We start from the raw sequence: 25,214 nt of genomic DNA on the forward strand, positions 1-25,214 counted from the left end.
AAAACAGAAGCCCCAAGGACAGCAAAATATAGCAGTAGCATCACTTAGTTCCCTCACTGATTCTCCTCTAATTTTCCTCAAAACTGTTGACTTGCGAGTCAGCTGCACACAGACAGAATGCAAAAACATCCTTTGCTTCAAAAAATACATATTCCTGGTGCTGTTCCTCTGCAGAAGAAGCTGTTTACAGCTACATTTTGAAGTCAGAGAGGATGTCGGAGTTCTATTCATTACTATTTTTATGGCATTTAATATTGCCATTCTTGCATATTTGTTTTTTTCTCTTTATAGTACTCTACACCTATTAGTATAGGGACTCAAATATTTTTCCAGAATAATGTTTTTGTGTTCTTGCATTTGGTTGGGCTTTGGTTATGCTCTTGTGTTTTTAAAAGCAAATCATCCTGACATAACCACGTGTAAATTGCCCTGCTTAAGGACAGGCTCCAGTCTTTTTGACAAATGACAGACTTTTCTGCTATTTGGTTTTTGTGGCTCTCAGCCACAAAGAATACATTTATAACTTTCATATATCTTCAAAAAAAGGTGCATCCACTGTCATTCTGAGATGGCCATAAACTCCAGTTTTATTTTCTTTCTAGTGCCACCAATGTCAAACCTTCTATTTCTGTAAACTGTTTTACATTAAAAAAGTACTGGACACTTTGAAAGCAAACTAATCAACCAGGGGAACACTTCTCATTATAAAAATTCAAACCATTTAACTCAGCATAGAAATAATATGAAGGAAGTTAATTACCTGAAATGAGATACCATGTGACACACTTCTAACACCAAGTTAAAATGAAACTTAAGTACAGTGAAATCAACAGATTTAAATACAATTTGATGTGTCAGATAGGAAAAAAATTAGATTTCCAAGGTAGATTTGGCTCAGTTAAAAGCAAATATTTGACTTTTAGATTGAGTAAGACATTAACAGTGAGGTCATGCAGAGTGCCATGAGACTTGTAAGGGCCACAGGAAGGCAGCAGCTCTGTCTCCTGTGAGTCACCTGGTGCTGGGTACTGATAAAGGCAATGAGCTGTTAGCTCAGTAATCAGAATTGGTGTCTCAGAGTAGCTCCCGGTTCCTCAGAGCTCTTCCATTAAAACCAATTCATCTGGCAACACTTGACCTTTGCAATTTCACAGAAAAAAAATCAAGCATTTGCCTTCTCAGATAAAAAAATGCAGTGCTTTTTACTTTTGGGTGACTAATAAGAGCAAAATACGTGCACATGATTAAAGCAGTGCACTTTAGATTTACTTAGAATAAGTTAACCCAAACGATACTGTTTCTTTTCAGAACTGCGTTTTTACCAAACACTTGTTTGTTCACATCCCTAATAAAAATAGTAAAATGGTGCAAAAGCACATGAGGATCTATACTTGGAGAGTAATAAAGAACTAGTTATTTGGATAAAGAGCACATCAAGTTAGAAAGGCAGTGTTTGTGGTTCCATTTTATTTTCTGTTTCCATGAAAGGCTTGAAGCATGCAAGAAAGTGCATTTATTGAATGTGCAGGTGGATGAAGCTGAAAGCAACAAGTAGAGACCAGGATGCCTCTCTGAATAGGAGTCAAAATGTTAACATGGTTGCAGAAGAAGTCAAATATATTGCTGAGATGGAAGAGCAACCTGTAAAATGTGGACAAGTGTCCTTCCACTGTCCTGAGCCCTGCCCAGATGGAGATCCAGAACTATGCACTGAGGAAGATGAGATCCAGTTGAAGAAAATCAGGAAGAGATCCACAAGTGCATGAACACAGGTGTGGAAAATCCTGGGATGAAAATACTGGGAAAGCACCAGGCTGAAAAACTGAAAGGGTGTTAGTCTAGGAAAAAGGAGACCAAAGGTGACGTGATAACAGTCTGCAAATATGTAAAGCTTGCTGCAAATTACAAGGGAGTGGTAACATATTTTCTTTGTGGTGTGTAGGATGAAATCAAAAGTGTTTGCATGTTTTATTAGATTAACAAACTAATCTGATAAGCATGGGCAAGTGTATAAAGCTTTAGTAAGCTTGAAATAGAAGCTGTGAATAAGACCATCTTTGTTCCAACACTGCTCATAAGGGTCACATTTGAGCACAGCAGCAGCTTGTCCAGACTTCAGGATTCCTGTGTTCTTGGGCATTTTTGGGAAGAGTTTAGGCAGAAATTATTCAACATTAATTGCTTCAAGTTAGACCAACTTTACTAACTGTGTACATCCCTGTGCTGTAGGTATTTTCTGAAGACTTTGGCCCAAACTCTCAAAAGTACATATCTACCTGTTTAGATGCCCAGGTGAACTAGTTAAGCAACATTTAAGAAGTTGTTCAGCTGCCATCTAATTCTGTAATCACTTACATGTCTGTGAGTGGGCCCCCAATTCAGTTTGTATCAGCTATGAGCTTTCACATCAGGCAGCTTTGCTACCAAACCCCTCCCTCATGAACAGTGAATGTATAAATCAGAGCAAATATCCCACAAAATTGTATTTGGGCTGTCACCGCAGATTGCCTGAGGTTTTAAGGGTCTCATGTGGGATATGACAGACATTGCTGCTTCAGATCCTTTTTTGCTGACTAGAGATGTGAACATTATTTAGTGTCTGGCATCCTAGAGTGAGTCCTCTAATAACTGAATCATAGAATGGTTTGGGTTGGAAGGGCCCTTAGAGATCACCTCATTCCAACCCCTCTGCTATGGGCAGGGACACCTTCCGCTAGACCAGGTTGCTCAAAGCCCCATCCTGCCTGGCCTTGAACACTCCCACGGATGGGACACCCACAACTTCTTTCTCTCTGCCTGACAAATAATCAACCTGATACCAAAACTATAGGCTTCTTCACATTATTTCAGCTATTTGAGTAAATAATGTACACAGAAATAAGATTGCATAAAGCTGTGGAAAGATTTAAAGACACATTTTAATGAAATGAGCTCAACTTGAATCATCTTTCCAGCCAATAAGGAGGTGGAGATTTTGCAGGGGGATGTATATTTAAAACAGAGAATAAAGGAACATTGCAATGTGGTTATGCTCATTTATGCTCATGAGATAATGGCCTGAAGTCTGCCAGGCTGTCAGTAAAAGAACTGTGGCAAACTCATTGAACTCTGGGGCATAGGGTCAAGATTTTTTTTTTTTTTTTAAGAATTTTTGCAGTTTTCTAGAGTTCATGGGGAATTAATTTAACTGCTTAGCAGTTTAATATTGCCAGAAGCAATTAAGAGGCTTTTTTTCTCATTTATTCACCATCTTTTTAGGCAACTAAGATCCAGATAATCTGTCCTGTCATTTGCACTTAAATAAAATAAAAATACCGTTATGGTATTCACTATCAGCACAGGAAAAACACTTGCTCAGGATCTCATTTGCTAGTATGTGATTTAAAGCTGCAACTAATAAGCCTCACAAATTCAGGTGCTTTTGTTTAGCTCTGTTTACTAAAACGAAGATATACAAAAGTGAAATATATCCTGGATTACAAAAACATACTAGAGTACAATGCAGCTGTAAGTAAACTCTGCACTGAAAGTTGTACTTATCCTTAATACACAGTTTTCAAACCATTATTACATACTTTAAAAAAGCAAACTCAAGCAATACAACAGTGACCCAGTAAGCTTTTAGCAGCAGAATATTAGCTGATTTCCCCAGCTCTTGAAGACTAGGATGCTTTTACTATTGCAAGAGCAATTTATGTTGGTGAAATTTTATCATATATCAGCTTGTAACTTACAGCCAAACAAGTCCTGTGTAAGTACAGACAACAAGAATTTTGCCACACAAAAGCTCTTGTATTTGACCCTGGATATATCAATATATGGAACTGGATAGGAGTCTGCTTTTGCAGTCGCTTTCTCTGTGTAATGATAGTAGTTGTGCTCTGGAACTTCTGTATTGTTCATCAAAACTTACCTGCTCTTTATCTCTAAATAGCATTTCATTTTCTGCTGCCATTACAGTATTGTAGTGACATACCTAAACTCTCACCAGATACTAAAATTCATGTTTCCATACTTTGTTTTTAAGTGTTCTTGTTCTGTTGCTTACTCTGATCATTAGCTATGTCCCCAAATTTCCATTAGAAGCAGCTGATTTTTCCATTTGGTTAGCTAAAGAGACTTCTAGATGTTATTTCTCTTGTAATAACATATATACAATGTATGTTATTTTTCTTGAAGTAGCATATAAAATATAGTCCTTGCAATTATCTGATAGAATTCTCCAGAAGAATTTAAATGCCCAGTAGTGGAAGTTGCTACAACACAGGCTGAAGAAAATAAAGCAAGGGAGTTGCTTAATCCACTATCAAGAATGGAGGGAAAAAAATCCTAATGTACCTACATATATAAACATGTCCAGAGGAGTTAAAAAAAACCCCAACCCTAGAATGTCTGAGTCCCTGGAATCAGCATGAGTCTGTCACCAAATTATTTTGGAAATCTTATCTTAAATCTTATTCACAGAAAAGCTGTTTTTAATATATGGAATCAAGTAAGATATTGCTCAGTTGTCTAAATAATACCGTCCATTTGAATTTTGGTAAGAGCTTTAGATTCAGCTTGGTTCCTAGCAACTCAAAACCTCCCTTGTAATCTGTTAATACATCAGCAATGGGTGCTTCTGACTTCACCTCTCCTATTTGAATTCCAGAGAGTGAGATTATTTGCCGGCCCTAAGAGACATTGCTGTTGTGTCTGTCCCTGGCAGATCTGTCAGCAGCAGAGAAATGATCCTCAGACAACTGGACAAACCAGATATTCACACTGACGGAGCATGTGACTGGATTTAAGGTCAGAGATTCAGACTGCAGGATTGGGACCTTTAAAGATCCCTGCACAGGATTTCCTCGTGTGCTGTGTATCACTGGCATCAAGGGAGATACCTGCAAAGCTAAAGGTTCACTTCATTCTTTGTGGAAGCAGGCCTTGACAGTCCCGTAAGCACAGGCTGATCGGGGTTCATCAGATTTACTGTCTTTTCACTCCCTTCTTCAGAAAAGAATTACTTAACTTGCTGATTATATGATTAGAAAATCCCCCCCAAACCATTTTACATAGAATGAAGAATGTTGAGATGAGCTTCAACATTCTGCCATGCCAGATCCGATACCCTCAGTTATTTTGTCACCATATCCTCATCAAGATTAAAATAGATTTTAAAAGTTCCTGATTGTCACCACTGCTAGGCACAGTTCTCTAAAATCAGTACTGAAAAATAATTCAGACCCTAAGTGCTCTTTCATGTTCAAGTTTATACTCCCCAAGAACTAAATCCACCTTCTCACAAAGGAACCAAAATAATGACAGTTCCACCTAAATTATCTCTTGGAAATACAGAAGGTTCTTCTGGTTTGGTGTTCCTTTTCTTTACCGGATTGAAGCACACCTTTAATTCTTACAGCTGATAAATGTTGCTACCTAATTTTATTTTACCATATACTAGGTTACTTTTTTGTATTTAGCAAAAAGTTTTTTTGTTTTAATCTGCAGCTTTACATTAAGTGAGTTACGACTGTAAAGTATGTGAAAGATATTTGTGGAAGAATTTGACAAGACAACATCGAAAACTTTGTTTTTGTCTGTTTTCAATGGATTTTATGTATTTTAAAAATGTGTTTCTAAAGGTAACTGTGAAAGACGAGATAAAAGGAGGTCATCTAGTTAGACACAAGATACAGGAAAAAGCAGAGTCTTCCAAGGGTTGAGCATCTAGTGTAAAATTTACATGATCTCTGCTCAGGTTTACTAATGGCTTCTTTGCAATGGTTCTCTGAAGAACCAAGAATTGTAACCAAATGTTATTGGCAGAAATCTTCAATAAAAGTGGATGCCAAGTATTTGCCAAAATAAAAAATTAAAATATACACTTGCCAATATTAGCACTAGACATGCTTCACACCCAGGGAGGCCCAGCACAGCAAGTGCTTTTCTGCATCAATCAGCTGTGCTTCAGCACAGCACAGACACTTCTTTAAGCATAGACAAAACTGCTTTAAGGAATCAGATCTCTGATCAGAAAAAAAGCAAATGTTGTGGTAGCAATAGCACTGGACACAACTTGCCTACTATGCTGCATGAAGTTCAAGTGTGTACAGCTTTCCATAACCCTTAAAGTCTCCCAACAACTACTCAGAATAATAGCAGGATATCCTCCACCTCTGAGCAAAGTGGGAGAAATTTGCTCCTTGGGAGTGGTATTTTTTTCTAACATCGCTATCATGATTTCTTTCAAGCATTCAACTTGCACTTGAAAATTGGTAATTGGTGTCTTACTACATGATGCATGGCTAAGTCACTCTCATTATATCAGATCAGGCAGAATTAACAGATAAATTCCTTCTAATTAACAAAATATTGGCTAAACCCCCAGAATTAGTTGTGAAATGTACTACACTCTCCATACTCTCCCTTTAGCCTTTTTGCATCTTCTCCTTTAAACTGTTTCTTCCTTTTCTCAGATTTTGCAGCTTGCTCCTTCCTTTCTTGATTTTCCTGCATTCAGACAGAATGACAAATAAAAAAGTAAATAAGAGTTACTGAAGGAAAAGCTTGTTAGGAAACTCTCAGCTTGCGATGAATAGGTATTCTGGACATGCCCTATGCACACTTAAAACTCTCATCTGCTGGGGTTTGAGGGTAAATAGCAGAACAGAGCTTCCTGGTCAATCCCTTTGGCCTTCTCCATGTGATGATGTTACCAGCAAACTATTTCATCAGCTTTAACTGCAACTTTCAACTATGGACTGAAATGCATTCTTCTTAATTAGTCCCTTTGTCCACAAAACAGAGCATTAGTTTAACTTAATTAGCATTCTAGAGATTTATCCCATAGCAACCTTGTTTGTATTCAGGGATTTCTACCAGAATTTTCAGGAACTGTTCAGCTGTGTTAAACAGCAATTCAGTTTCTCTTCAGGCTCTCATTAAATTTGCCAGTAGTATTTCTGCACTACTGTTCAGGGCCAGAATCCAGGCTGGATGTTTGTTGGTACCACTCACACAACTGCCAGAATGGCATAAATCCCGTTGGGATTTATGCAGATAGGCAGGATTCTGGTTTCCACAGAGCTGCTGGTACCAAAATAATATGATTAATGGAGGAAGAAAAAGGAATGGAATGATTACTGCTAGCAAAAGAAGACCATTACCCAGTGGAAGAGTATTTCTGGCTTTTGGTAAGTAGCACAACGGTGGGAGAAGATAGTTCTGAACAACTGAGATAACTGTAGTGGAACATTTTCTTAAATGCTCATGCAGTTCTTGTTCCAGACCTGCATTCATCACCAGAACATTGCCATCCAACCTGGAAGCTTTTGATTGCAACCAGTGAATAGCTAATATACAAGTTGCAGGTAGATCAGTACTTAATACGCTGCTGTATCATATGACAAAACCTAGTAACATCCAGGAAGGCATTGATGCTTCGGTGCAGATAGGATTCTTGATGAGACATGTGGTTTCCTTTGCAGAGAGTTTGAAGCAGAAAATACAATTTCCCAGTATAGTGATAAATCTGTTTGATTGCTATGGATCATCTGGGACTATTTCCATAAGATGAGCTGAAGAAGTCCCAGGAAACGTGCACAAGTTTATAGAAACCAGCCTTTATAGAAAGTAAAAGTCTAGGATCTTTTGATTCAAAGAATTTTCAAACAAATAAAGAAAACTTGTGAACATTAACAGAGTTAGTCTGTTTTAAATCTGGGAGCATTAGAGGCTCAAGGTTATGGGGACTTCCACTGGAGGCCTTGAGAAGGAAAAAAAATTCAGTGTATTCTTGACAGAGAAAGAAAAGAATCTATTTGCCCTGAATAGAGGGTGCTTCTGAAAGAATGGGGTACAGGTGGTGAAGTCTTATGGAGAGGCTGGAAGCCTTCCATCAGTATATGCCTCCTATGCGTTTGCCTGATAAATTCCTGCTGTGTCTTAGCATAACATCTTTGAGATATTACAGCTGTTGAGAGACTTGCAGATCTGTGGGCCCTGGAAGAATGTCTCTACATAATAGGCCATAAGAAATAAAGGAGGTGAATTCAGGGATGTGTTGTTCTACTAGCTGAACAGCACGCACAGAAGTGAGAACAAGCTAAAACACATTAGGAATACATTTATCAATTGAGCAAGCCTGAACCAAATTTTTCATCAGAAAAATTGTAAAAAAGTCCCAAACAACATAACAATTCAATGTAAACACACTTAACAAAGTTTCTTCGACACAAGAAAGCCCAAAAACATCCAGTGGTAGTAGGGCAGAGGAATGAATACTCACAATTCCTTCTCCACCTTCCTGGATTACTGAAGGCAGGTACAGGGAGGAGATTCCGTGAAAGAGAGTGCCACTTTAGATTTGCACTTTGTGGGATGTTAGATACTTGCTTAAATTTTGAATTAAAAGATGCTCCAGGACAACTGTTTATCCCCATGCTATCTGAAGCACTTCCTGTTCCAACACCATATGCACCCTACTGAGGAGCAGCTGCTCCAGCTTGGTTGTCCTAGGGGAGTACACAGAGGAACTATCCCTGTGCAGAGCTGTCTGTACAACTTCTGTCATCAACGGAATACTTCCTAGAGCAGATTTTGTTGAACATTTTTTTCTCTTTTTCCTGAGATTAGACCATCTCTTTGCTGGGAGCTCCCTTCTCTGAACAGCTGCAAATGCTAAGGGAAATCAAATGCTTCCCACAATCCCCTATAATCACACAGTGATTCTTTCCCCCACAATTTTACCACTGAGTTCTCAGCAAAACTCCAATTCTGATTTTTTGTCTTTGAGCTGAGAAACTATTTTCTCCCTGTCTCTTTCCTCCTGCCATCTGCTTCTTTTATTTTTTGAGAACTGGTAAAACAGTCACCAGCCCTGGGTGACAAACCAGCTTCCTTGCCTCCTTTCACTGTGTCAGTTTTGGAGATCATTTGGGTGTTTGGAAAGGCCTTGTTGGTTTGTTTTTTTTCCTCCAGGTAGATGGAGAGAAAGATGGCAGAATCTTATTAAAGTAATTCCATTTGTGTAACTCAGTTTTTGTTACCTGAAGGATAAGAGATCAAAAAGAACCCTCAGGGAAAGGAGAAAGATTTTGTTTAAGAAAGTAACAAACCTCAAATCTCTGTAGATAAGCTTAGGAGACATAAAGGATCACTATTTATTGAAACTATTTCCCTTCTTATTTGATGTGGGAATGAAAAGATAGTACTAACGATTTTGACAGTGCGGAGAGACCTGCTTTACACAGAAGACTCATCTCAAAATAAAAGTTACACCTTAGCATTAAAGCCTAAAATAAATGGCACTGGGAAGAGATGATGCCTGTGGCTGATTCTAGTGTAAAAATCAAAATCACAGAACAAAAAGATGCTTTAAAAATTAATACCTTCAGCTTTCCAGCATGTTGCTGTTTCAAGCACAGATAGTATCTTTACTGCAGTGATAGGGAGAAAGCAAGGCAAGAGGAAGAAGTGATTAATTCTAGGTCTGCAGTGAAGGAGAGAGGTGCAGACAATGTGGCTAATAGCTGTGGTACCTTTGAGGTGAGGTGCTGCTGAGAAGTGGAACTGAAAATGAGATGAAAGAGAGTTTGCATTTCAGGATGTAAGAAGAAGCTTCCTTCTAGTTGCCCTGACCTGGCTGTGAGCAAGAAGCACCCACAAATGTAGACTGAATCTCCTGCAGCTATACTAGGGCACTACATAACCTTTATTAGGACTGTTTCTTGAAGGAACTACAGTTTCTGGAATTACCCTTTACAGTACATTTCCAGTATACCTCTCCACATTTGGTGAGCCATTATGTTCTTGACTCTCCTAATTCTTTCCTTTGTGCCTGGAACTTTAGGAACTTTAAGGATCAAGCATATTGCCAAAACATCTGTGGTTTATAGGATTCATTTTCCAGACTGACTGTGGCAGTATCACATAATTTCAGAGCCTGGGTAGCTGCACTGCTTGGAAAATTTCAGCCCAGTGCCTCACTGGAGAAGCAGGTAGTGGGAACAGTAGAGGATATATTTTTCATCTTTCATTTCCCGTCACTTCCTCATAAACTTCGTATGAATCTACGATCTGCCCTAAAGCACTCCTCCAGTCTCTCTTGGCAGCTGAGCTGTCTGTATTCTTGCAGTTCTTCTTGTAATGCAGATGGTTCTCTCTAGAGAAGGTTTATTCAGGCTGGGGCTCGCCTGGAGTCAGCACAGGAACGGGTGATTCTTGCTGTTAAAATATGTATGAATGTGAAGCCACTATCACCTGGCATTAAGGAAACCCTAAAGGAAGTACATTAGTCCAGGTGTGAAGTGTGTGATAAGGGATGTGAAATGGAGGTTTACTAGAGGTTTACTACTTGGAAGGTGCTCTACACAACTTTAATGGTGAAGTTGCTGTTCTCTTACTCCTTATTCAAGGAGCAAAGTCCTATAAGTAAATAAATCCCTTGTGAGATTCAGAGGAATTTTTTGGAACATGAAGCACACTGTTTAGAACTAACTAGTACAATGAAATACTGACCCATAAACACATCTTCCAATTAGGCTTTGCCTATTGGAAAATTTACCTTTTGTCCATCAGCAAAGTCTATAAAGCATGTCAGGTTGCTCATTCTTTCACAAGGCACAAAGCTCCTATTGCACTGAGGCCTGGTTAATAATTTTCAGTGGGAAAATGACTTGAACGGTTCTCCACAGCAAAAAAACTCCAACCTCCCCCACCCCACAAAAAACCCAACCAACCAAACCAAAACCCACAAACAAACAAAAAAGCCCCACATTTCATATTTGCGCACATGCTCATTTTATGCTGCAGTTTGCAAGCACATAAATTTACTTTCATTTACTTCTGCAGCCAGGGTTAGGTAGCCCAGCTTAGAGTAGAAGAAAATAGAAATTATTGCTTGATTTAAAAAAAAAGTTCTCAACCTATTTCTAAAGAGTCACAAATGCAAACCACCTGTAAGGCCTTGAGGAAGATCTCTCTGAAGGTTTTCATTGTGCTGAATACATCTTCCAAAGACAATTTTTTTCGGTCCTCACAAAGATAATCAGCAAGTTCTTCCTTCTTCTTTTCAATGGTGGCAAATTCCTTCTGCAGGTCTTTTGAAGCATTGAGGCTGCCCTAAAATACATTTTGTGACACAATTTATGCATATTAAAAAGTAGCATATTCTGAGCTGCCCAGAAGACTTGATCCAGTTAACAGAGGAGAGTCAGTTTTTAAAAAACTGACAACTAAGATTGGTTCACAACGTGAATCATCTGCATTTTTCCTCATTTCATCATACAATCACATGAAAATGTGGCACAACCTGGATGACTGATCAAGGGAGATGCAGCACCAGGATTTCAACCTTACAGCTTTAGTTAAGTGACCTATTTTGAGAATATGAAAAGCTAGGATGTTAGGAAATATATGTGGGGGGAGAAAAGCATATTGCATATCTACTCACTTTTTTCCCCACAAAGCACAGTGAGACACAACATGTTTCTGTGCTGCACTGTATGCATTTATAGTTGTGCCTACGTTTCATTTTTCACATTAGAGAAACGGAGGAAAATCTGGGATACTCCTTCCATCAGGGCACAGTGGGAGTGTAGTAATGATCCCTTTTCCATAGGGCTTTATGTCCAGCTGCAACCTCAATCACAGGGCCTTTAAGAAGAGAGTGTTTAGGAAGAAAGATAGGAAACATGTCACACTCACATTACCTACTTGTACAGATTTTCCATGCTGTATTTTTGAATCATCTGTTGACAAAAATAAACGTTTCTCTATTTCCAACAGTTTCTTCAAATTGGCACCTGCCTCAGCCTGCATGACGTCAATGTGGATTCTGAAAGGTCCACAAAAGCGACAGTACATTGAAGGGTAAGTCTTTTGTTTTCATTAACTTAAAAGATTATTATAAATGTTACCATCTCTTCAAATGAGCGTGGAATTAATCATCCAGCCCAGACCCTGCTCTTGCAGGTAGTTCTCTTGTATATAAATTCTTTTTCATGTGCTCAAACCTTCATCTAAGAAAGGCTAAAGGCTCTGTTCCTTTGCTCTCACTACCTCCCTGGATAGACTGTGGAGGAACCTCACTGTCCTAGTATTCAAAAAACTCCAAAAAATTTCCAGCCTATTTTTATTCATAGGCAACCACAAGCTCATCTCCCCTGTGCCAATACTGTCCTTATTTAGCTGGTTCTTTTCCCTCCTTGCCTTTTCTCCCTAATCTATTTATAGTCCAAAATTGTATCTCCTCTCTGAGTTAGTTTAGCTTGTGTAGAGATCCAAACACAACCACTGCCAAACCAACATCTTCTGTAGTTCTGAGCTACTCTCTTGGCCAGACAAAATTTACTGAATCAGCAAAACCTGGCTCGGCATTTCACAGTGCATCCAGATGTGAGCAGCATTAGGAGAGTCCCTTGTAGGATTTGCACTGTGTGTAGTTCTCCACAGGTTGATTGGTAAATCAGTTCTGTAAGTTTGATAGTTTGACTAAACTAGAGGGCACTTACTTTATAAGTGTGCATTTATATCATTGGCCAGCAAGATCTAGTTTCTGTTAAGAAAGGTATTTCTAATATGACACAATCCAAAAGGAAATTCATTCAATTTAGCTTCTGCAAAGATAATTCACAAAAGCCATAGCATTTTTCTGGTTAATTACAGAATTAAAATACTAAAAAAAAAGAATTATTTAGCAGCTACATAATAAATGGCTACATCTACAGATTTAAAAGTTACTCCTTTGAGTTACAAGGAAATCTAAGTCACTACAAGGTTCCTGTGAATCCTCTGAATTCCTAACAGGATTAAAAATGTTAATCCTGGTGCTACAAATGTGGGTTCTGTTTAATTTAATTGAACATATCTCCATGTGATTCCTTTGAGCTAAACAGAAAGAACTGGCAATAGAGTCATGAGGCTTTCAGGCCCATGGGAGAAAGTCAGAAGTCTCCAGAAACAGGTTTTTTCTTTCTACACACATATATTAGAAATGTGCTGATACTCAACTCAAGGAGTCCTGAGGTCCCCCAATTGTCAGTAAATCACCCCACTCATTCCCTCCTTACATGAGCTCTGTACCTCCTGATGGACTTTCACCTAAAACTCACAGAGTATGCTGAATTGGAAGGGACCCACAAGGATCATTGAGTCCAACTCCTGGCCCTTCACAGGACCATCCCCAAGAGTCACACTGTGTGCCCCAAAAATATTGTCCAAACACTTCTTGGACTGACTGAGAAACTTCAGGGAAGATATATTTCTATTGCAATGTAGGGAAGAGGAATCTGGTCCTTGAAAATAAGGGAAATTCACTGTCTACACAGTTTTATTCTAAGGTAGTACTGGATCCACAGAAAGAAAAATCACACTGACCCCCACCTAAAAGTCTTAATCAGGTTGAATTATAAATCTCAACACTGTTTGGTGTTGAAGGGAGCCACTCTCTCCCACAGCAGAGAAATCTTGTGACCTTACTACACCACCATAAAATGACTCAGCTCTCTGTTGGCTTTAAAGAGGTTTGCAATTCATACATAACAAAAACCAAACAATAATGTCCTACCCTGCTGCCTTGGAAACAAAGTCAAGATCTCTGGGAAGCTGCAGCAGATCTGTGTGGTTTTTTTCAACCTCCTAAAATTGAAGGGAAAAAATGGTTATCTTACACAGGCAGTCAAAGAGTATGAAAGTTTCTCAGCTGGACAACATCAGGACTGAAAAATTAACACTTCCGTTTCGTTCTTACAAGCATAGGGATAAATTTAGTCTCGTTCATTCTTTTTCTCATGTTGGCATCCACAGGGAGTTAAAATGAAAGGAAAAGACTCATTTTAAGTGCTCAGGCTGGCATCCCATGGGCTGCCACAGTGCGCAGGCTGACCTGAGATTTTGTCTTCATACCACAAAAATAAATTTCATTTGACAGATGCATTTGGGATATGTGTCAACACAAGAGAGCAGTTGGAGAAGAAGAGAAAGAAAACAGCAAGCAGACTTGTCAAGTGAATTTGAGGAAGGAAACCTAGTGTTACCTCTCTAAATATTACTGTATATGGATTTGATCCTATCTGCACAGAGAGCCGTGGAAAAGTTTTCATGGTATTTCTGGCACAGAGGCTCACCCTCCAGGTACCTATAGTGGGGTATTACTGAGGTAAAAGCCCCTTAGCTTCTGCGGAATTAATATTTGAGAAAAATGCACACGGGATTAATTTCTCAGTTTTGTTGTACCTCCAAAATATGGTGAAGCAGAGTAATGTGGCTTTGGTTTGCTTTTGTTTCTGTTAGTTTAAGCAAGGCACTAATTTTAAAACCTCCAGCATCTCCAGTGTGATGCCCCTAGAAGATACAGAAAAAAAAGTTCCTTCCATCAGTTTTCAAGTCTTGCTTTGTATTTTCTGTTATCTTTAGAATACAACAAGTAAAGAAATAATTTTACTTACATAGTTCAGAAAGTTTCCAACTTTAAGAATCAATTGGCAGAAAACTGGCAGTCGGTGACTGGTAAGAATTGCTAAAGAATAAGAAGACAGGCATTTTCAATAAATTAAATTATCTGAAATAGGATTTTCCTTAGGTTTGACAGTGATGGTAACAAAATTTTCATCCAATGTTATGTCAAACCATTGTTACGGATTTGGAAAAATACCAGTAAAGAAATAAATCAGCTGAATGGAAGTGGAATGAGTAAGTTTCTATTATGATCTCTTCTTTATAAGTAGATGGAAAACTAGTTTTTCCATTAAGTTTGGAATATAGATGTGTCAACCCTGCAGCTGCCTTACGAGGGAGAACCACATACAAGAAAGCATACAAACTTGTGGAAATCCATAGCCCTCATTCCCAGCATATATTATTCTAGTTAAGCAAAGGGCTTTGTGCCTCATTATCATTGTTAGTGAGAACAAAAGATCACTGTTAGTGAGATCAAAAGATACACATTTTAGCAGGGGAATCTGGGGTAAGAAGTTTTTGGCAGAACTAGGACAGAAACACTGACCCTTACAATAGGGTAACAGGGATGTCAGGGTGGGACTGTAGAGAGCTGTTGATTACACTGCAGTAAAAAGTGACCATAGCACTGACATCAGACATCCAGGTATAGCTGTTTTATGTGCAAACATCAAAGTCTGCAGTTTAAGTGTGTTTAACAGGAGATCAATGGCTCTCTAAAGCCATTGAATTGAAGCTGGAATGCAAGACCACCTTCAAGAAAGAGCCAACTTAAAATTAAAACCAGGGCTAATTTTGTGTGGAGGGGTCTCCTGAAATATTGGTGAGCATCATCTGGGATGCCCTTTTCTGGCAGCCAAATCAGATTCTGGTATGCCACAGAGTCCTGCTCCATCACAGAACTAAGCTGGACTGCATCAGTGCACATTACAGGAAAAACTGGAACTGATTCATTGTTATGGACAAAAGTCTCCACTGCACACAAAAATGTAACCTATATTCATACAGGATCTGGCACTGCCATCTCCACCTCAGGAGAGACCTTACCACTCCCTACAACTCCCTGAAAGGTTGGAGCCAGGGGGAGTTTGGCCTCTTCTCCCAGTGGCAGGATGAGAGGACATAGCCTCAAGCTGCAGCAGGGTAGGTTCAGGTTGGACACCAGGAGGAATTTCTTCACAGAAGGAGTTGTTGAGCATTGGAATGAACTACCCAGGGAGGCGGAATCACCATTCCTGGAGGTGCTTGAGATACAACTTGGCACTTAGTGCTAAGGTCTAGTTGATAAGGTGTTGATGGGTCAAAGGTTGGACCCGGTGATCTTAGAGATCTTTGCCAACCTAAAGGATTCTGTGAACCTTGGAAGTGTTCAAGGGCAGGTTTTGTAGGGCCTGATCAACTTGGCCTTGTGAAAGGTGTTCCTGCCCATGGCAGGGAGGTTGGAACTGGATAATCCTTTCCCAATCCAAACCATTCTATGATAAAGGAAATTTCCTTCTTTCTCTGCAGAACTGCTACTTCAGAGCAGAACAGTATGAACTGCAATTCTTCTGAATGTATTCTAGGAGCAGGAATTTGCAGAATCATTTTGATGTTTGCTACACATTCAGCAATTAAAAGGTTAATTTTGATTAGCTTATAGCATAGGCTACCACTGATGCTAATCAAGTAGAAGAAAGTGGCTGAGCCTGGGCACTGGTGCAGCACAGATGTACTTACTTTCACAGGCTGTCCTTACGGCTTGTGCTTTTGGCCACAGACACTCCAGCAGAATTTTTGTTTCCTCACAAATCAGCATACATTCAATCCGCAACTGGTAGCTAAAAAGAGATCAGTGGAAAAAAACCACAGCAAACACCACAAAAAGCAAACCCCACAGGCCTGATTAATGGAGTTGTGTTCAGCAAGAGCATCATCCATTTTAGGCAAAGCGCAGTACCAACATTCTTATGTTCTCTTTAATGCTCTGACATGAGAACTGGATTATAAATAAATCAAACACAGATATTTCCAAAGATGTCCTAGAAACAATTATCTCCTCTTTCAGAAAGCAATGCTGGACTGACATCTGGCAGGGACCACCTTGCATAATGAGGCCATAATTTTTTACAGTTCCTGGGCAACACTAGCCAGGATTTTAGTTCTTCTTTTTAACTTCACAAACAGAAATTTGAAATATTTTGGCAGTGATGTCTTTTAATGACATGCCTCATCATGGATTAATGTTGTGGAAGGAAAACGTTTTCTAAAGTACTTTTAAGTCTAGCTAGAAGTTTGAGAAAATGAAAAGCCATATTTTCACCACCACATTTTCAAAAAAGTGTGTCTGGTTGTGGCATGGCAACTGATCAGATTTATGGAAGGCTATTGCTATTAATTATAACGTATCACCATGTTTTTGTGAACAGCAGAAAGATTTCTCCGTGTGCACCTCATTTGACTTGGTAAAAACTGGGGAGGTGGTGAAAGCACAGGCACTGCTGTGATTCACTCATGGATTTGTGGGCTCTCCAGTGGGTGAACTGGAATCTGTAAGCCCGGGGGGGGCGTGAATGAGCAGCCTGGTGACAGGATTCAGTCTGCAGCTTCACGCCATACAGGAATAGCTGTTCAGCAGGCAAGGGTTTTTTCATATCAAGATTATTTTAACTGTAGTTTGCCAAAGGTGCCTGAAAGTTTCTTTGGCCTTTAAAAAAAATCTCAAACAAGCTCTACAAATAGCAGTCAGATGATCTACCCTGAAGACTGAATGTCAGGAACATCCCCTCTAGCACAAGAAACAGAGGCCTTAATTTTTATGGACAAAACTTGTAAGAACCACACTCACGGAAAGAGACAAGGAAAATTTTGCTTACCTGGGAACTTCCAAAAGATGGAGATAAAACTGATCTGCATTTGCTAGCTGTGATTTTTCTTCTTTGCAAGATTTCAGGCTTTTTATCTAACAGGGAATAAAAGAGCAAAATAACCACACAAATATTTTATTTAACAGGGAAAATAACCACACAAAAATTTCTGCTGCCAGTTGCTTCTTACAGGCATGAAACTTTTCTGAACTTGCTGTGCACACAGGCAATGGGAGTGAAGCATACGAACAAAAAATTCTGCATATGAACTGGTTTGCAAGGGCAAACATGTAGGTTTTGTTTTGACTGGAAGGTCTTTTGCCTTTGTACAGCATCTTCTAGGATGAATTCCTGATCTATAGGCAGGGATTCAGCAAGCTATAATGCACAGACACCCAAAAACCCCTTTAAAAGATGGGTCCTTTCCCCTCCTCCTCTTTGAAACCTGCTCTGAAAGGCTCTCTATTCACCTAAGTCCACAAATCCTAACATGCCTCATCCACCTAATTAAAATAACAAGATAGAGAGCAGCACTTGTCTACACCTATGTCGAGACTCCCAACATGCTCTTGGCTCAGCCCCTGTGTGAAGAGCCCAGACTATTGCTGGAGTGGACTTCCCACCACTCTGCCTTGGAATGTCATTGACCTAGATGCTGCAGAAGGATGTGGATCCAGTCATAGCTGCTTGCTTTGGCAGTGCAAATTTTTCAGCCTGAACACACAATGCTCTGAACTCCACCAGAATGACACATTAATAGATACCTCCTGGTCTTCAGGCAGCAGTTTAAGTAGCTGTTTCAGCATCTCAGCATCCAGCTCTGATCTATCCCCTTTCTGAATCATGGCTGCAATGTCTTCATTGGAGCTGCAGGAAGGAGAGAAACGCTGTGGAGCACTGAGGGAGTAACATGGCAAATGGAAAAGACCCCATGCTCTCTGCTGGCACTGCAGGAGCAACTGAAGTAATTCATAGTACACTTGCCTCCCATTACATTTTGGATCTTAGTCCTCAGAAGTACAGTGGAGATATGAAAATGCAAAGGTTTTTCTTTTAAGCCTAAACCAATATTCCTTATAATTTAGGTGTGCTTTCTGGCGCCTGTTCATATTTACACAAGAAACCCCAAAGCTCTGTCCAGTGTCACTGAGAAGATGTTTACATTTGAATTCCTCCACCATTTGCAGAAAAGACAAGGATAAAACCAATGGCTCTGTCTTGGGGTGACTTTATGATGATGTATCCCATATTGTTGCCTGCCTTCTCTCAGAGGATATATTTCCAAATTTGCCCAAACCAGCAGAGCTCCCAGAAGCTTTTAACAAAAGTCCTTGTCTGAAATGCTGGCAGGCAACATGTGTTTGAAATTATTCCAGCTTGCTGTGATTTGGGCTCTGGAGAGCTGGGCTCTGTTGGACACCAGTGCTAACAGAGGCAGCACCCGGCTCCAGAGCAGCCTCATCCCTCACGAGTGCAGGGGGCTCAGCTCTTTGATCCCATGTTCAGCAGCTGCTCTCAGGAGAGCTCAACCACTGCCCAGGGAATCAGGCAGGGAGTGGAAATAGCATTTTCCCCACTGAGAAGCAGTTTGTCATGGAAAAAGAATAATAATAATTAAAAAAATCCCCCTGACTGATTCTGATTTATTCTTAATGAAAAGGGACTTCTTGGCTGAGTTTCTGCTTGAAACCCTTTTAATATGGGCCATGACACAAAGAGCAGAGAGAGAGCAGAACATTCATCATCATCCTGCCATAGTTGCAGGGAATCTAAGAGTAAAGATATTTTCCCAAAAACTAGTAAAAATTCCTTTTCCTTCCCCACCCCTCCATGAGGGCTGTGACTTGGTAAATTTCCATTTGTTTAATTATTCAAACTGTTTCCTATTTATAGAAAAACTGCAAATAACTATATATGATTTTGGATCTGAACCCCTGGAGATGCCTCTTTAAAAACAATGAAGTGATTTGAAACTTCCATTCAACAGTCTTCCCTAATGGTTCCAGTCAGAACTTGATATTTATGTCAATATTATTAAAAAAAAAAAAGAAAAAGTTTCCACATAATTTTACTGTTATTGATGAATATTGTCTGTTTAGGAATTTGTAGTCCATTCTAGATTTAATACCAGTTTAAAAAATGATATTGATTGTCTGGAAAAAGACAGTCATCTCACTATTAAAAAAAAAAAAGACAAAAAAAGTTGACTTCTTGTTAAAGAAAGATAGTACTTGCAAAATATTTCTGCTAAATTAATTTCATTTAATATCTGAATAAACACATACACACGTCAAATCAGTAATTCAGCTGTTACTTTCCAAATCTTACCACTTAAATTTCTTCAGAAATATACTCAGAAGGAGACTTTTCTTTGGGCCTATGAATGTGATCTGTTAAAAGGAAAAAAAAAAAAAATCAGTCAGCTAGAAATACATTTACCTTGGTTTCAACAGATTTTCTAGAGCCTTTGTTTGCTTATTGGGTGAGAGTCATGGGGATTTTTTGGTAATAACATTATCAATAACCTTCATTGATCAAACCCCAAGAAGCTGGCAACAATACAGGGTATTAGATCTGTTTGAGAAAGAGGCAAAGGCATAGAGAAGGAAATTGATTTGTTGATCACAATTTATAAGAATTAATATTGAAATTCCCTTGTCCTCCCTGTCTCAGATGAAGACCTGTCCCTCAGAAGAGTTACTTCAACTTGTTTCATTCTAAACCTCTCCTGTGTTTTTTTTTAAGGCAACCTCAAGCTGTGGATATCAAAGTATTTCAAACTTTCTTATTATAAATAATTGACAACAATAAAGAATGAATAGGATTTTCACTCCCAAGAATTTTGCCGTTCTTTACAAAAAGTGAGCAGTCCAAGTACCTCTTTTGTTTTCTTTATTTTTGGCCCTGTTTTCTCCTTAGGTGGGGGTGGTGGGACAGAGAAAAGAAGCTCCAAGCTTGCGTAGTCAGGTTCTACAAGCTCCTTGCTGCTGCTTGGCATCACAGCCCATATGGAGCGGCTTTCTGGAAGAGAATAACAGCACAAGGTGGACCACAGAGGTTGAGGAGCACTTTCAAGGCAGTGTGATTTGTGAAAGGGAAAACACTTTCAAGGATGAATGAAATATGGTGCTCATTAGCCCTGGACAAATGTGAATTATTTAAGAGTGACAGCTCCCACAGAGAGCATCCCAAAGGTTTGAAGCCTAATTAAACCTGGAAGACTACTGCCACATTCAGTTCACTGAGCTGAAGGCAACAGATGAACTTAACGGGCTGCTCCAAATTGTTTTTGCTATTGTTGACCAGCTACACATTGGAGAATCGTGGTACCCACACTGGGGATGCTGCATCCAATTAGGTAAACATCTCTTTTTGCAAGAGTTAAGGCCTCCCAAGCCTAGCATTATCACCAGAATCACCATGAGCCATCCAAATAACAAACAGAACTTCAAAAACAGGAACTTGTATAGCACAGGATCTCACCTCCTTTTACTTTAGGAGAGATTGCAATGGTGACACTGAGTGCATTGGGGATGGATCTTAACTTGTATCTCTGAACAAGAAAGCAGTCCATGGCTCAGGTTTTTTATATCTGTGTTTATATATCTTATCATAGCAGCAAGTTCTTGCCCCCTATGTCTCCTTGTCTTGAAGATAAGCAAGCAAGAACAACTGAGATCTATGTTGTGTGAACTGAATATTAAGAACTGCAGCAAAAATGGAAATGTGTTCCCAGCCTCTCTACTGGATGTTAAACAGGACTGGCAAGCCCCTTTGGCACATGGTAACCACAGAGTCTTAGTGGGTTTGTGTGTGTGTGTGAAGCACCACACAAATCATGTGGCTGTGGTCAGTATGAAATGAAGTTGGGGGCTGCCATGAGGGTACATGTTCCCCAGCCCTACTGACAAGAGTTTTCAGCCTCAGATCTTGGCTGATGTGTCTTCTGACTGTGTGAGAAAATAAAAAGCAAATAAAAAGCTTCAGCTGAGGCTTCACTCACTGGTGGTGTGCCAGGAGTTCATTAAGAAGAACCGCAGAACATGACCATTCAAAGGATCTTTCCACTCAACACACTCAGAGTGCTTTGCAAACCTTAATCAGTTCAGACTTAAAACACCCCTTTAACAAGGAACAAATAGAGATTGACAGGCTAAGAGAAGGTAACTTTAGCAGCCACAGAGCCTCAGTTCAGAGCTTCTCCCAAACTACTATTTCCTCCACTAATTGGCAAAGGACAGGCTTTCCATATTTATTTGTGATGATGACTGAGAGCAAGCAATGGGACCACCTGTGTGATGTGACTTAGGAGTGAAGGCTTAGTCCCCCAACATCAGTGTTTTCCTTTGGCTGCAAAGTGCATGAACCCATCTGCCCAGTGTTACAAACAAGCACGTACGTCTCACCACGTCAGAGGGGAGCTTCTGCCAGTGAAACAGCTTCATCCTCAGAGTTGGTGTCTTCTTAGCGTGGGGCTGCTCCCCACATCCACAGGTAACATGACTGCACCTAGGATGGCTGCATGGCTGGGGAGATGGGAGCAATGGGGCATTTATGCCAGGCACAGAAACAGGGGGAAGAGGCACCTTACACCCAGGAGGTAGGGGTGGAGGGGCTGGCAGCTGTGGCAGCAGAGCTGGCATGACAGACTGTCCTTGGGAGGAAGAAAAAACATCTTTCTGGGAAGGTGATGTGTTCCCTGGACATGGCTCTGACTTCCCAGAAAGGCCAGTTGTTGGAGAAAGGCTCAGGTCTGCACTGGGGTTCTCCTCTTCCCAGTCCATATTAACTTGGATGCATTTGTTCACCTTTGGAACAGATCTTCTAGACACTGTTTTGTGATGATTTGAGCAGTGCATGCTTGATAGCAGACTCTGCATGGCTTGCCCCGGTCCCATTTTCCTGCTCTACAAGACAAGAAGGAGGTGCATGGATTAGCAAAGCTCCTCACAACTGCTCTCTACTGGTAACTCCTACAGAGACACAGAAATAACAGTGACCTTCCTCTTAAGGTAAGCAACAGAAATATTTCTAACTGCTTTACAAGTGACAGTTTGTGGTGGTTTCAGCTGTGCAAGTCAGGAGAAGGAAGTCCTGCTGGACATAAGGCTCCTTTTTGACTTCTCTTGATCCTTCTACGTTCTTGTTGCAATATACAAAAAAAGAAAGCAAATGCTATCAGCATAGTAAATCCCTACCTGGTTGTTTTTTCCCCCTTGTTGATCACCCATTTTGTGCAGGGAATGAAGGGGTAAAGGGATGCCTCCTACAGAAGTTGCTGCAGTTGCTCTATAGATGGGGCATCTCAAACAGCAGGGACACAGTCACTTAATCCTGAAAGACCATGTTGCACCAACTTACCTTGAGTGCAGACAGGTGCGGGAGGGATTTAAAGAGAAACTCTCAAAATAGCCTAATAAAGTAAACAAGCTACAGCTGAGGAGGAGGATTCAGGGTGAGCTGCTTGGGTATTTGTGACTACACATGGAAATTACTAGTAAGCATTTAAATGAGTAAGATGGTCTTTCTTATTTTGCCCTTAAAACAAATTTTAATCTAGGGAAAATCTTTATGTTTGTCTTGAGACTATACAGTTTCTCCCAGAGCCTCTTGCAAAAGGCTGTGCACAAGTCCCCTCTTCCATGTATGCCCAGTTTTAAACATGGAGACAGTCCTGCCAAAGTTAGTAGACCATTTGCTGGCTCAGGGCTTGGCTTTGTTTTCTTGACTGAAGAGACCTTTCTTTTGCAAACAGTTGCATTTCTTGTGGATGAGCAGTGTCGTGGGACACTTAATCTCAGTAGCTGGAGCTGTTGTGTGATTTCTGTCTTTACAATCTCTCCAGCAATGGCCATCAAAAATGGCAGGAACAGCACGTGCTAGAAGGGGAGCAGTGAGCAGACTATCAATGCTCCAGAAATGACATAGTAGGTGCAGCATTTTTAGGCACTATATGTAGGGAAAAACAAAGCCCCCTGCCATTCCAGCCTTTAATAAAACACACAATAATAGCATCAGCAGTTTGAATACAGTTAACTATTTGGGGACTTGCGTTTGCAGTGCAGGATGAGAGTTTTTTGGTACATACACCATGTTTATGTTCTCAAAGGGCTAGATTAATACTTATGAATGACCATTTTCCTCCTGACACAGCAATTTTGGGCAGTCACTAACACAGAAAAATCTCATTAAGGGAGCTGCATTAAAACCTGCAATTGATGCATCTCTAGTCCATAGCATACCTGTAAAGCATCTCCTATAATTTGGAGCAGTTTGTCTTTGAAACCTACCAGTTCATAGTGGTGATCATCTCCAGCTCTTACAGCCCCACTAAAATTGTGAACCAATGCATCTAAGGGAAAAAAAAAGTAATAAAAATTTGATTTTTGTTTTCAATTTTAATTTAGTAAGAATGGTTTCTATTAAAAACATTAAATGTTAAATCAACCAGTAAATAACATTTGATTTACATACTAAATGGTGCCAGTTAAAATAAATAAGCCAAAGGCCTATAATAAAAAATTAATATTAACCACATTTGCAGTTTACTTAAATTAATTTTTTGTTGGTTTCCTTTTTTTTCTTTTTTCTTTTTTTTTTTTTTTTCACAAATAAGCGGTTTCCCCAAAGGTAAAGCAGGCTCACATTTAATTTATGGAAAAAACTTAATGTATCCCCTTTAGGACTTGACAATCTTTGTGGTAAACTTGTACATATGTCTGTAATTACCCTAACAGGACAAGTGAGGGATTCAGCCCTATGGAAAAGCCTAATGAGAAATGAGAAAGCCTAATGAGAAATAAGCCACTTTCTGCTAGAAATACTAAGAGTAAAATGAGCTGATGAAAAAAAATCTTATTAGAAATGCTCATGTTAAAATTCTGCTGCTTGTTTATTTTAATTAAGCTATAGGGAGAATCAGTAAGACTATTAATTAGGAAGCTCTTTTTTTTAAATCAGAATGCTCATCTAAATTGCTACAGGGTTTGTGTAAAGGAAAGTATTATTTTTAAAAATCCTACTAAGAAGTACCACTATGCAAGAAACAGCTAATGTGCTTTGAATGATAAATAGGCTTATAATAATGTATCTCCAAAGATCATACTTTAGAGACTGTGTGGAGAAATCCATGCTCTTAAAAAGATTAAAGCTTTGGTATAACTTCAAGGCAGCTGCAACTTACATTGCTGATAATGTTCAAATGAGCTCATGGGTATATTTTAAAAGGAAATCTCTGTGAAATTTCTCCTTGTAACGTGCAGCCTCCCCTCCCCGGTGAATACATACATAAACATACACACATCTCAATGCAGCCAGACAAGCACTGGCACCACTTAGGCAAGGCAGGGAACAGAGATTGACCCGATACATCAGCCCAATTCTGATGAGCCAGTTGAATCCGTTAACTTGCAATTAACCGTGAAGCTGTTTCCAGTGCTCTACTACTCCACCTTTTGTTTTATTGGGAAAGCTAATGATGCTTGAGGACCACAATACAGGCTGTCCACATTTCCATCTGATTAGTGACATGCTAAAAATAGGCACACTTCTCCTTAGCCTTGAAAGAGAAGCTGTATTTTGATGGCATAGGGTTTAGAATTTTAAGTCAGATTAAAAAAATGCCTTACCTCTGTTATTTGGATCATGTAAATACTCCCAGTTTTTCATTGATTGTGTTGCTAATGGACTAATATGGGGATATGTTGTTTTGTAAAATAGGAATTTCATTTATTGGTCACTATTACACTGGAAACAGGGATTTCAATGAATGTTTCAGGAGACCTGATATTTCCCCTTGTGTGCTATAAATACTTACAAATATAAATACCCCCTCTTTGAGGGGGAAGTTGCTCAAAAACTGTGCCCCACACACATGCAAGGTAATCACCAGAAGTGTAAGCACAGAGTCAATATCTGCAGTGTAAGATA

The 25,214-nt window shown here is 39.6% G+C and overlaps 1 long non-coding RNA gene across 1 annotated transcript; it reads left to right on the top strand.

Annotated features, from left to right (window-relative positions):
* The first annotated feature begins 7,034 nt into the window (after positions 1 to 7,034).
* LOC116444886 lies at positions 7,035 to 23,620 on the top strand. The gene is made up of 4 exons (XR_004240573.1): positions 7,035 to 7,175; positions 11,770 to 11,853; positions 20,205 to 21,779; positions 22,105 to 23,620. It is a non-coding gene; the product is annotated as an uncharacterized LOC116444886 (long non-coding RNA).
* Positions 23,621 to 25,214: the final 1,594 nt, after the last annotated feature.

The sequence above is a fragment of the Corvus moneduloides genome, chromosome 6 (assembly GCF_009650955.1).
Source record: "Corvus moneduloides isolate bCorMon1 chromosome 6, bCorMon1.pri, whole genome shotgun sequence".
Lineage (NCBI taxonomy): Eukaryota > Metazoa > Chordata > Aves > Passeriformes > Corvidae > Corvus > Corvus moneduloides.